Source organism: Dreissena polymorpha, chromosome 16 (assembly GCF_020536995.1).
Source record: "Dreissena polymorpha isolate Duluth1 chromosome 16, UMN_Dpol_1.0, whole genome shotgun sequence".
NCBI lineage: Eukaryota > Metazoa > Mollusca > Bivalvia > Myida > Dreissenidae > Dreissena > Dreissena polymorpha.
In genome coordinates this window covers 37485361-37500294 of record NC_068370.1, presented here as the reverse complement: position 1 = coordinate 37500294, position 14934 = coordinate 37485361, and the positions used below count along the sequence as shown (strand labels likewise).

The 14934-nt window shown below is 33.6% G+C and overlaps 1 long non-coding RNA gene across 1 annotated transcript in view; it reads left to right on the top strand.

Moving 5' to 3' along the window:
* LOC127862169 (uncharacterized) overlaps nt 1–14934 on the top strand; it is a 62989-nt gene that overhangs the window by 29822 nt on the left and 18233 nt on the right. The window contains exon 2 of the long non-coding RNA XR_008040474.1: nt 873–1352. This is a non-coding gene — a long non-coding RNA (uncharacterized LOC127862169). The remainder of the gene's footprint in view (nt 1–872; nt 1353–14934) is intronic.

Sequence of the window (14934 nt, the reverse complement as noted above, 5' to 3'; positions counted from 1 at the left end):
GTTAGTATATTGTAACCTAGCAGTTACAAAAAAATCTACCTTTAAAAATGTTTTGTGCAATTTGATGCCTGTTTTGGGCAAGAAGGCGGAAACATTTTGCTCAGAGTTGTGCACTTTATATAATACTTCTGTACATCCATGAAGAAAGTGTGTCAGGACTTTTTGTGAAAAAGGATACTACTAAAAATAACACAGATTATTTCTTTTATTTCTTTTACTGTTTGGTTAATGTTTTGTAAGACACTAGGACAGTTGAAACAGAATTAAAACGGCCTTTATTGACTGAATTCAAACTGGATTATAATATTTATGGATTTTTGTTTGGTTGTCTTTGTACTACACTGACGGAAGCTTCAGCAGATGTGAATTGATCTGTTTGTGAGGAGGATCACAATATCAGGGCAGGACTTAATGCAGAAGCCAGAACTAAGGTGGATATAGGCTTGTTTTGCAGGCCATAGTGTTTTCTCAGTTATTGGTCTGTCCTTGGTGGTAAAAGGTGGCCATGGGATATGCTTTTTGATTGACGGGACGTCTATTAAATGAATAAGCTCCATTGACTTTAAGGTTATTGTTGATCGTAATGCGTGATTGTCTAGATTAACCGTGCCTTTGTTTTGCGGTGAATCTTGACACCTACTTTGTATGAACTTTATACGAGTTAAATCAAGAAGCCTGCACTGTTTTTCAAATTCATTTGTTATGGTTTAATTTAGCGCAAATGACAAGGCAGTGAAGTGAAGGAAGTTGGATTGAACTTGGTGAAGTTTTTATGCAGTAAATTACTTTACATGTCTTAAGAATATTACACTAAGATTTATTGTGACAGTTTTAATGTTTGTTAAAAAACATCTGTTTGACTTTTTTGAAAGGTATTGAAGATATCTTCCACACAGAATTCCAAGGGGTGTGTGTGAGAGAGCTCTGGTACACTTGGAGAAGGAATGACCTATAGAATAATCTTCAGAGTCTGCCAGAAGCTGTTTACGCTGGATAAAATCCACTGATTGTGAGATACATTTTTACAGATTATCACATACAGACTGTAATAAAAAGTTTGATGAAAAGATATTTCTGGAGTGAATAATTTCCAGTTTCGAATTGATTCTTAAGAGTGCCTATGTCATCTACAAAGCATCTAGAAAGCCAGTTTACTCGCACTTCAAGTTATCCTGTGGAACCTTAATTACGCTTTTCGAGTGATAGGTTATTTGTTTTATGTGCATTATTCAGCTGCTATACATAATTTGATAATAAACATATTATTTCTGGATAGAATGTTGTAAGCTGATTAATGAATCAGCAATTTTACCCCACGGAAAAGATGGCAGGATTAACACGAAATAGCAGAGGTAAGTGAAGTAATTATTTGTTTTATAATTTATTTACAAACTCTGTAATTAGTCCCGGTGGGGGGGCGTGGATATATAGCCACCTGTATGGAAAGCTGCTCAATTTGTTAAATGATTCTGCATTCTGGTAAAGTTGCCCTGGTGTAAAAGAATTTGCTCCATTAATTGTCTACAGAAAATGCTTGCCAGTAATTTTCTGCACATCTCTGAAACTAACTGTATAAATACCACTTAACATTTATTAATGTGTACACATGTGTAGGCAGTTTTTTCAAACACCCCACCATCTTGAAATTTTAAAAGACATAATTATAAGTTTGTTATGACTGAGTATTTACTAAACTTCTTAATGGGAACTCATTTCAGCAATAGTAACATATGAACATTTGTACACAATATAAACATATTCTAGACAAGTAACATTTGTTATAATTATGTGCTTAACAGTGAACATAGTTTGTTTGACAATGAAAATAAAATTACCATTTTATTGCATGTAACAGCAAATGTTTTATTACATAGCCAGTTGTTGTTGTTTTTACTTTAAACTTCACATATCTACAGATTTTTTATGAAGTTAGGAATAACTTATTTAAATGAATATTTTCCTTCATCATCTCCAAATCATGGATTAGCTCACCATGATTATTAGACAAAATCATATGTAAGCCCATTACAATTTATAACCCAACCTAAAGAATTTTAATAGTATTGTACTTGTTGCTGTAGCCTCTAATTTTGATCCAAAACACACCTGTTTGAAGATTGATTGAATGTTTTTAAACTTTACTGTTTTTAATTAAAAGTATCAGAACCCTAATTATAATGTAACATGATACTCCCTCCTCATCAGTTCTGTTTTTTTACAAGCTAATATTTGTGTGTGACTCGGTTAAATATATGTTACAGTTAATATGATGATTTAATTTCCTTTAATAATCAGCAGTATCATTCATGTTATATATATGGGCTGTTCTCAGTGTGAAAAGGGAGTTAAATGCATGCTCGTAAAGTGTCATTCAAGATAAGCCTGTGTATTCTGCACAGTCTAATCAGCGACACCACTTTCCATCTAAAATGGATTTTTGCTGAGATAAGAGACTTTCTTTAAACAAAAAATATCATAAAAGTGAAGCGTGTCGTCCCTGATGAACCTGTGTGGACTGCACAGGCTAATCTGGGACGCCTTTTTTTGCACATGCATTAAACCCCTTTTCACAAAGCATGGCCCATATGCTTGTTGTTACTATGTAAGTCCTACTATCAGGTTATATTTCATGTGCAGTAGAATAACCCTTTGCATGCTGGGAAATTTGTTGTCTGCTAAAATGTCTTCTGCTGAATTTCTAAAATTAGCATTTTCTTCGATTTTTTTCAAATAATACTATCAGAATAGCAAACAGTTTGGATCCTGATGAGACGCCACGTTCTGTGGCGTCTCATCCGGATCCAAACTGTTTGCACAGGCCTTCAAAATTCGGTTCCTGCACTGAAAGAGATGATATACTTTACTACACTGTAACTCCAATATAACGCGGATGACGGGGTCCAAACCACGCAACAGCGTTATAAACGGACAGCGTTATAAGTTTTGAGCTTATTTATTTAAGGGGCTATAAAAACAGGTAAAGTATAGCCTATAATATAGGTCCTGTGTATCGTCATGCTGTGTTGTCATCCGCAAATACATGCATATAAACCGAATCGAACGATAACAGTATACATACCGCTTTTCTAATGTGCACATTTATCCGATAATCCAATATAATTACATCACTTACAAAAAAATAATGTTTAACATTTACGACAAGAAATATGTTTACGAACTTCGTAAACAAATTCATATGCCTACGCCATTTTTCAGAAAAATTAGTACAGTGCATTATGGGACACAGCTTTCATTGGACGAGCGAATTTAAATTTAGATCGAATGCAATACGATACATGTACAAAGAAATGTTTTATTGCGTCATACTGTACGCAGCATGTAAAAAACGTGCTTTCCGTGGACTTTCTAAAAACAGGCAAAAATTTAAGTGCATCTCTGTTAACTATTACACTGCGTTAGCATGTAAATAAATCGTCAGGATTTTTAAATTTATTTTTTGTATACGTTCTGAAACATTAAACACACACAAAGATTTTTTTATTTATCAAGCATGTGTAGCATATAATAAACGATAACACACTTACACAGCCATAGTTTATACAATAAAATACAAAACACGATAAATACAAAACATTAACAGTTAATCGTTTTAAATAACTTTAATTTGATAATTATTGCGCTTGCACCAATGCCTTATTGAAATTAGCGCACCGAACCGCTCTGATAAGGAATACATGTAATAAACACTGACTCGTGAGTTTTCACACCTTTATTGACATAACACAACAGATTAACACCAATTAGCTGTCGAGTGTCGCTTAATCTAATCGATTAAAATCAGTTAAACGGACGGATAAAGCAATCAAGCTGTGATCGCCGGCTTCTTTGAATTTATGAAAATACATGAAGGTGCATAGCATGGATTTGAATCAGTATGGAAGGTTGGAGAAAAAACGGGATCCAAGAACCCCCCGCGTTATATTGGACACAGAGTTATAACAGACCGCACTATATTGGAGTTACAGTGTATATAGACAAAGGCCTTTAAAAGATGCAATATAATCTTCATGTATGAATTAAAGCTTTTTTAAATAATCCAATACAATTATTGATGTATAAACTTGATAAACATTTAAAATGATACATAAATATGTGTATTTGGTATAATTAAAGTAACTTTCATTTATGTTTACAAATTAATTGAAAATTCACCCTAATAACTGTAATTTTTTGTTGTTGTTGAACATTTTCATAATGTAAATGTGTTTTTTGTACCCTACAGATATGTTTATAAGTTTGATCTCAATAGTTAATCGAACATTTGATCACAATTAGACATTCTTTTCATCAGAAGGTTCTTAAAAGGGTTAATGTAAAAGAGATTTAAGTTTGTAATGTGAGTATAAATATCTACCCCCCCCCCTCTCAACCATTCACTAACAGGTCAGTTACTCTTTCACACTGGTGCCTGCCCTTTGTTTATAGTTAAGGAGATTATTAAATGCCATTAAATCATTAATCATCGAATAAAATAATAGCTGGACTCCACATATATGACTGGTTTTAACTGATGACTATTTACAGCTCTTGGTTATGGAAAGCAAGAAAGCAAACCTAGTATGGCATTAATGTGACGTCCATATTTATTGGACTTTTCATGGTGCATGTGTTAAACGGTCAAGAATTATCATAATAAATATAGGTGTTCCCCATAAAAGAATACACATGTGCACATAAATAATAATGGTTACAGATTAGAGGATAAAACTAATAACAACTTTTCTTTTTAATGTGCATATGTTCATTTTATATTTTAATATATATAATTTAAATATTTTTTATAAAAAATATATTTTTTAAATGCTCTGAATAGTGATTTCAAAATATAAAAGTGCAAATTCACAGTATGAGTAAGTTGCAAAATATAGATATATGGAGATTTACTTTAATAGCTTGTATAATTTGTTTTTAGTGTGAGTCAGATATGAATAAAATTCAGAAAATATCTATGTGCCACTCACATTTAAAATTAATATAAATAAGAATAAATCAAATGAATATGCATTTAGTTGCAACATGTGAAGCATTAAATTTAAAGGAATTTTCATGAAACTGACATCAGCATTTTATTACACAGATCCTAACCATCTTTACTTTTGATACAATCATAAAATAATAGGTTATTGCCTTGGACCCCATAAATTATCTTATTTCCGATCTTTTCACTTCTTTCACTTTTAACAATATCTTGCACAAATGTTGTGTGGCATGTAATGATAGCTTTAATTCACACTGCAATTACACAGGGCCATTTATGAATATTGTAGATAAGTTCAAGCATTCAGGTTTTATGTGGCCTAGGTCCCCCCTATCATCATTATGTTGTCAAATTATATGCAAGATAGTTCAACGATTTTTGCGATCTGTCAACCAGTCATAAATCTTTAATGCTTATAATCTTTTATGCTGGTCAAAGTCCATACATGAGCTTTGTCAATTTTAATTCACTCGTGTTTAAGACCCAGGAAAAAAGATGACATGATAAGTTTGTGTTAAAAAATACCTTTTTTTAAATAATTTATGATTGATAGGTTGGATTTTAAGATGACACCTTAAGGAAAAATTAGGTCATCAAAAGTACCCCGGCGAAATGTTGTTCATGATTTCATGAACACTTCAAGCCAATCAAGAACTGTTCATGAACGGTTCTGAAAAAGTTCCTGAGCTTGGTTCATGAACTTTTGGACATGAACTGTTCTTAAGACATGTTCATGAACTGTTTATGAATTATTGTTGAACATTTCAAAGTTCATGAACAGTTCTTCATCTAACCATAAATACTTAGTGATGAACATTTCATGCACAAGTATTTCTAATGACTTTTCTGAGACAGACTTTAAGGATCCATCATGAATAATTCATGAATTCCTTTGTGCTAGATGTTTCATACATATTTTTGAAAGTAATATTGAAATGTCTAGCATACAAATCTTTTAGATTTGTGAAACCTGTGAAGTTAGTATGAATATGCATAGTACTTTCACCACTGTAAGTTAGAGTTCTTGACCTGTTCTAGAGAATTTTAAGAACATTTGTACAAGAACTGTTCAAGAACTGCCTTCAGGAACACTTCAATAACTTTTTAAGGACCTTTCCTGTTCTTGAATTATTCTTAAACTATTCTTGAACACTTTAAGAACTTTTTTGAACAACATGTTTCCTTCTGATGTTCTTAAACAGGTCTACACAATGTTTTTGAATGTATGATGGACTTTTTAAGAATCCAATATGTTCTTTAAAGGATCTGTCATTGTTCTTGGAAGACTTAAAAGACAAGTTTAAGAACGTTTTAAGGACATCTAATTTCAAGAACAGTTTAAGATGATATCAAGAACTCAATGTACATTGCATTGCTGTTTTTACAAAGAAAGAATATTGTGTGCACAGGAAGTTGAAACGGAAGGCACATGGTTTATGTTATATTTGAAAATGTAAGTCTTTAATAAATTACCGGCTGAACTGATCAGCCATTGGTTCCATTTTAAGTTCTTTGGCACTGTAAGTGTAACCATTTCAGGGAAACCATTGATTAGTAAATGATTCTTGAACTGAAAATGAGACTATTCATAATCTTTTCAATACATGAATTATTCATGAACATATAGTGCAAAGTTGTATTATGAAATTTAAAGAGTATTATCAAACCACTTGTATCTCAGTTATAAGTGTTATATTTAAATTATTGTTATATGTTGCTATCAATATGTTAAGTGCTAATACAAGACTTGTTTCTTCTTACCCTGACCTGTTTGTTGAGCTTTAGTAACACTTATGATAACCTTTGCATAAATTGACAAATTCTTGTTCATGAATAGTTCATAAACACTTCATGCCACCTCAGTTCATGAACTCTTGAAGAACTATGGTTCATGAACTATTCACTTACAGTTCGTGAACAGAAAATGAGCCATTGAAAAATAGAAGGAAAATGTTCATGAACTGTTCGTGAACAGCAAAACCCTGAAGAATTTTTCAAGAATTGTGTTGTTCATGAACTGTTCAAGAACACTTCATGCCATTGATGTTCATGAATAGTTCATGAACATTTCATGCCATTATGGTTCAAGAATAGTTCATGAACACTTCATGCCACACAGGTTCAAGAATAGTTCATGAACACTTCATGCCATAGGGTTCAAGAATAGTTCATGAACACTTCATGTCATTAGGTTTCAAGAATATTTCATGAACACTTCATGCCATTAGTGTTCATGAACAGTTCATGAACTAAAATTTCAAGAACTTTTCACAGACGTGGCTCATTTTCTGTTCACGAACTATTCGTGAACAGTTCATGAACTCAGTTCACGGACAGTTCATGAACTGTTCACGAATTATTCGTGAACTGCAGAACAACATTTCGCAGGGGTAAATTTAAGACATTTGGAAATCCATAACTATAAAAGTAATGTGGGCTAGTGGGTTACTAAGGATGTCCGCCTAGCAACCGGGAAGTCATGGGTTTGAACCCCACTGTGGGAGGGTTCTTAAGATCTTTTGCCCATAAACACCAAGAAGTACTGGTTCTAGTTCCAGAAAATGGACTTGATAGTGTTTCAGATAAGCATTAGGCTTTCGATGCAATCAAGCATAAATAAGTAGGTCTAAACTAAATGCAAATTTGACATTTTCTTGGTATTTAATTGATATTACAGTCTGGAAAACTTAACAAATTACAATGTACATGTCCTCATATGAATGAGGTGGGTTTTTACTCTAACCAAGATTGACTTCTGTCAGTGTCTGTCAGATACAGGACTAAAGTTTGTACAGTCTGTCTGTAGATACTGTCAGTCTATAAATAATGTCTTTCTGTAGATACTGTCTGTCTGAAGATACAGTCTGTCTGTAGATACAGTCTGGCTGTAAATACTGTCTGTCTGTATGTACAGTATGTCTGTAGATACTGTCTGTCTGAATATGCAGTCAGTCTGTAGATACAGTCTGTCTGTAGATACTGTCTGGCTATAGATACTGTCTGGCTGTAGATACTGTCTGTCTGTAGATACTGTCTGTCTGAAGATATAGTCTGTCTGTAGATACAGTCTGTCTGAAGATACAGTCTGTCTGTAGATACAGTCTGTCTGTAGATACAGTCTGGCTGTAGATACTGTCTGTCTGTTGGTATTGGCTGTGTGAAGATTCGGTCTGTCTGTAGATACTGTCTGTCTGAAGATGCAGTCTGTCTGTAGATACAGTCTGTCTGTAGATACTGTCTGTCTGTAGATACTGCCTGTCTGAAGTTATAGTCTGTCGGTAGATACTGTATGTCTGAAAATATAGTCTGTCTGTAGATACTGTCTGTCTGAAGATACAGTCTGTCTGTAGATACAGTCTGTCTGTAGATACTGTCTGTCTGTAGATACTGTCTGTCTGTAGATACTGTCTGTCTGTAGATACTGTCTGCCTGTAGATACTGTCTGTCTGTAGATACTGTCTGCCTATCGCGGGGGATAAAAATACACATTTACTTCTGGTTACTGGATCTCAATGTTTACAGTAAATAGAGCATAGACAAAGACCATAATATAATGATAATAATGCCCGTTATTTACATCTTTGAACTAAATGTCTATATAAATGATTACCGTATGTGTATTTTATATAAACGCTCTGATCATATATCTGTGACCTTACCTGTTTCAAGTTTTGTGTTGACAACAAAGCAGGTATTCCACTTTTCCAGGTCCATTTTTCCCATTGTCTTTGACTGTGTGGGTTTTACCATACGCTTCAGTGTTTACCAACTGGCAGTCAATGTTACTGCACCCTACGCACATATTTTTTTTCTTTTTTGCTACTTCGTTTTTACTCGTTAACAATCTTTTTGGTTACGATTCACGATTGTTGTTTTTTTATGTTGTCGCGAAAATATATTACTTCAGGTTCATTTTTTACACAATTTTTAAAGAAAAATCTATTTTGACATTGTAATATATTGTACTATGCATATCATCGATACAATCTATTATTAAATTATATGAAACATGTTTTTATTTAAGATTTATACTTTGTTAATAATAAACCGAACAAAACAGACATCTCACGACTTCAGTTACGATATTTACCGACATTAGCCAACATCAACCGATCTTACAAAAAAAACGCGGGAAATGATTACAGTTGTACTACCTTAACAGATTTGTACATTCCTGAAGTACTGGCCAGGGTTTTCCCAGGACATAGACTAAGTGCATATATCGTAATTACTCTATGTTTTCGGACACTCAAGTTTTCGGACACCCCTTTTTTTAGCAAAAATAATTATTTTTCGTGACTCTTAATTTTTGGACACACGAGTTTTCGTCCATAATTTATGTCTCTAAGTTTTCGGACAGTATATTTTACAGCACTATTTTACCAAATTTCGGTCATGTTTTCGATATCTAATGACACTTTGATCATGGGGGTTTACAACCAGATTAACATCATAAAACATGACAGGTACATGCCTGAGGGTAACGGACCATTACATTTGCGTTATTGGGTCAATAAACTTGTAACCGGTATTAGACAATGGTTTCGCCCGATAGCATAAGCGTTATGACAATTAACAGGGGTAGTGCCAATTAACAGTTCAATTATCTACCGCAATGGTACTACCCCTTCTCAGTAAAATAACTATGACAAATACTAAACGCTTCAAAGTGTGATGCACCCTATTGCAAGTTTTACGAACAATGGAAGGTGTTAGACAACAACTATCTGCAATGAACAAACAAAGAATTCATAGTTTGCTTTTTTATTGCGTTAATTACAGGTTCATACTAGCGAGTATCGGTATATCACATGCTCATCTTTGAACTGGTTGGTCAAAGTACAACCTTGTAGTAACTTTCTGTCAAATAAATTTAGCATATAAAATTATTTAAAATGCAGTGCAAACATATATAATTGTAATTTATACTGAACGGCATGGTATTTTACAAGCGCGTGCTATTACCCGTAGTCGTTGATACAATTGACTCTATTTTCTGACACTTCAAGTTTCGACTCTAAGTTTTCGGACACCTGTATTTTGTGAATATTTTTCGTATCTAAGTTTTCTGACACGAAAAAAATTAATTATTTTTAAGTGTCCGAAAACATAGAGTAATTACGGTACATAGATTAAGTGCACTTCAGTAAGTCTATAAAAAATATGTTATGTCAAATACCTTACAGAGGTGTGTAAATTACATTTGATAAGCTCATTAATGTCTCCTTCAAAGATGGAATGCCCTTATGGCAAGTAAAATGTTACTGCCATACATATTGTTTATAACAGTTTGATTGTTCAATTAATATTAAATTAACTTACGAGTGTCAGTTCCTGGAAGCAATCCAGCCATTTATTGAATGTTAATTAACTGCATAATACTCAATGAGACATATGTTTTGCCCTTATTTATTACATAACATGTACATCCTTCAGTCCATCTGCCACAATACTTTTTAGGCTATATCTCAGAAACTATTAAAATATCAACATGAAACTTCATAGGTGTATTGATATCAATGAGGAGAAGTGCCATGCACAAGAACCATAACCCTACACTTTCTTAAATAAGAGTTATTCCCTTTTTTATGTAACTTTTCAGGGCTATATCTCAGATACCATGTAAGACTTCAACATTATACTTAATGTGTGTATTGATATTAATGAGGAGAAGTGCCATGCTTAAGAACCATAACCCTTCACTTTCTTGAATAAGAGTAATGGCCCTTTGTTGATTTTGCATGATGGAACCTTTCAGGGCATACTCTCAGATACAATACAAAATTTAAACATGAAACGTCACAGGTGTGTAGTTATCAATGGGAAGAAGTGCCATGCACTAGAACCATAACCCTACATTTTCTTTACAAAGATTTATTGCCCTTTGTTTTTTTGAATTATGGAACTTTTCAAGGCTAAACCTTGGATACACTGCAAGATTTTAACATGAAACTTCATGGGTGAATAGATAGATATAAATGAGGAGAATTTCGATGCATTAAAACAATTACCTTATACTGAATTATTGTTTATGATTATACCCTTTATAAAGGGATTAGCACTTCTCCATAAACACAATTTATTTGGCATGGGATATCAATTCAATGAATTTGCTTGCTATAAATTAGGTTTACAATATTTCAAGATATTTTGCAAGTATTCTTGGACAGAAAAAAGGAATGTAAATCAAGGCTGTCACCAAAATCCAAACATTATTGCTAGCAGTAATCTGTAAACACACTAGGAACTGAGGAAGGGTCCTTATTGTCATAATACAGTCCAACATGAATTAGCTGTTACCTGATAACCACGATCACCTGCCTACAGTGGTCAGTCTGGATCCCCCCTTCTTTTTACACCTGTGCATAATGGTCACCTGGCTATAGCTGCCAACATCAAGTATTATCACTTCCAAAGCCATTTTCAACTATGTACATTGGTCAAGCGGCAGTCATTCAGAGGAAAAACAAAGCAATGCTTGTTTTGTCTTTCTTCTGACTGTCATATTTTGGGGCAGTAGAATCTGATTGCTGTAACTGCAGCCTTCCATATGGAAGCATGACTACCTGACAAGAACAAAAGATCTATATGGCTTATAAGGTGTCAAAAACAAAATGTAGCTATCAAGTGTTTTATTAGCAGGGGATAAAGTGATAAGTGATTGTCTATTTGGCAAAACAGATATTCAATTTCAAATATAATACAAATAAGTTGATTTACTGAATGGACAATATGCAGAAATAATCAAAAATATTATTGTTGATAAATTCATGGGTGTCACAGTATTCATGAATTTATATCAATTTGAATAAAGATATTAATTTGTATGATTGAAAAGAAATAATTAATGATATTGTTCTTTTTATCAACAGTTAGTCTTTGTTCATATTACACTATGTGCAAACAACTGGGTTGGGTAGGCTTTTACAAAATGGCAATACTACCAACTGACCGACCATCTAACAGGTGGTCACCTGATAATAGTGGTCACCTGTCAACAAGGGTCATTTGGCAATTTCCCTCAGCTGTTCTCAGGTTGGACTGTATTTCTGTAAAGGTTAATTTACACATTTATAAAACGTCATATTTTCAAATCATTGTTGTGATGGATATGCTGCCAGTCTTTCAATGAAACTGTTTATGAGTTTGATCCTTAGAAGTAATCAATGGATCTTTCACACACAAAGATTGAGGAAATAATCTCTAACTTAAGACTTGTTGTGGAAAAACTGGGCTAAATGCATAAGGTTTTTTTTTCCAATTTAGTAGAGTGTCATCCCTAAGTAGTCTATACACAGGCTAATCTAGGAAAACACCGAACAATGATTTTTTTGTCTCCATTATAGCCTTTGACTTTAGTAAAAAAGGTTATATAAAAAACAGTTCAGGCTACATTTCAAAGTCTTTAAGAAGATTAAAGAATTGGTTGCACCTGTATTATACACTGTCCTTGTTCATCAACAGATGCTAAGCACTAATACAGTTCATCAAAAGTGCCTATAGATGATACATGCAACGTCTCTTGTTGAACATCTGTTGAGACATCTAATCATAACCATTGTAATAATATAACATCTTTGATTTCCTCAAAGCTTTTCATAGATAATAATGAGCCTGGCAACCTCTGCATGCCTGTAATCAATGATCAAGAGAGCCTGGTTGGACTGCTCACAGAAGTTGCAGGATGTTAGGTTACTGCTCCTTACAGTCGTGTCGAGTATTATCTCACATTCTGTGAAGTTTGATATATTTTAAGATGATGCATCTTTTCATCAGTCAGTTTTAAAATAACTTGCATGATGACCATGTGGGGACAGCATTTTGAGTGCAAGACCTGAGTCCCTAGCTCAAAGGCCAAGGTTATGTTTTAAGATCTATGTTCAAATATGTGCATTAAACAGCTTGTGAGGGCTATAATCTTATACTCAACTTGACAAATATAACCTAATGCCACTAAAGTTCAACATTTGGTAATGTCATATTGCATGTAAATCCTGTGTGACTGGCTAAAAATTCAAGGTCATACTTATAGGTCAATACTCATAGGTCATACTTATAGGTCAATACTTATAGGTCATACTTATAGGTCAATGCTCAAAATATTCACATGATAAAGCTTATGTAGACTTAAACAACATCGAACAACCAATGATGTTAAATAACATACCTCACATGCTCACAGTGTTGGCTTTCTGAATGTCCGGGTCAAATTCAAGGTCACATTCATATTTTAATAACTACAATATTAATTGCTTTCTTGACAAAATGCTTAAAATATTGTCAACAGGCATGGTGTTCAACACTCAAACCAATTTTATTATTATATTCAGCAAGTATCATCATAAATACACACTCAGTTCATTACCATCTTTATCCTTATAAACGCGCCCGGGCGCCATGTAAATCACAAAGGGGACGCGTTTATTTCAACCCCCTTTAGGTATAATATGAGCCGACACCTAAAATGTGTTTACAGGTATTTGCAAAAAGTTCCAAGTTCATTGACTAATCATTAACATATCACAATTAGTTTTTCCAGAATATTACACCCTATTATCATTCAGTTTATGCCTCGGCATTGATCCGCCAAATCATGTCGCATCTGGACATGCCGAGATTTGCCGAGTATAAATATGTACAAATTTAATTTGTATACTATAACAAATGTTAAATAATTTTCAAATTAACAAATGAAAGAATTTTAAATTAACAAATATAAGAAACAGATAAAGATAATACCCTGATATTCTTATTTGTACGCGATTGTTTTAACATTTCGTCAGCTTATCTGCATACTTCATACAGTTACCATCGGATGTCTCCTGTCAAAACAATGATATTGTAGGTCAGAAACCATATCGAAGAAATGTACACAGTTTAATCTCGGAAACGAGACTTGCTTTGAACAATGAAAAAAAAAAGATATCTTTTTGCATAAGAATTGCTAAAATACACAGACGACACAAATATAAATAATGTTGACCATTTGAATAAAATCAAATGTTGATTTATTTTGTAAATTATTACTTTCACTTCATCCCGATTTTCAGAAAATGACTTGTGTACATGTGCATCTGAATAAAAATGTACACATTGCTTCAGATGATGTACACGTGTTCAGTGGGAATACCGCCATCCTGATTGGGCTGCTATTTAAGTTGTTAATCGGTCGTTGCAGACAAATATGAACTGTACCACTAATGAAGGAACTGAAACAGCATAATGGTAACGATACAGCGTGTTTGAATTATATTTTATTAAGAGGAAATATCAATGCCAAGTAATTCGCGAGATACCCCAGAAATTTAGTTGAAATTCACAATGATACTTCTAATGGAAATTAACATTAATGATCTCAATGTTGTACCCGCTATGAAATGTTTATTTACAAATATTACACCCACGCCAATTTTCGCGCGCTTTTTATCAGGACAAAGAAATTCATTTAATTCACGTGCACTATGTATATGTGGCTAGAATTTGTAGCCGAAAATAGCTGCACACGACGAGTGCAAACAATGTCAGGTGATTTACGCATGTTGGAATGCAACTGTCCGGATTAGGCGCTTATTTCATAAAATCTTTAAATAGAAGCATATGCAGAAGTTCATTTGATACTTTCGAACATTTTTGAGCACTTTTATCATCAATATTAACCAGAATTTGCTTTTAAAACTTGAAATCAGGCATATGCTGGATTATCGAGTAATGGACAAAGGCGGGAGAAGTTGCATGTATACGATTGAGACAGTTGAAACGTATGTATCGTGGAATCAAGAGACTTGGAAAATACGATTATTACAATCAGTTATGAGTTCCCCATGGCTTCAAACTGTTAATTGCCTTATCAAACACGCAATTATCACTCCTCCAGGTACGGTATCCTACATGTAGCTAGGTGCGAACATGGTTTTGTTTTATACGCGGCATTTAAA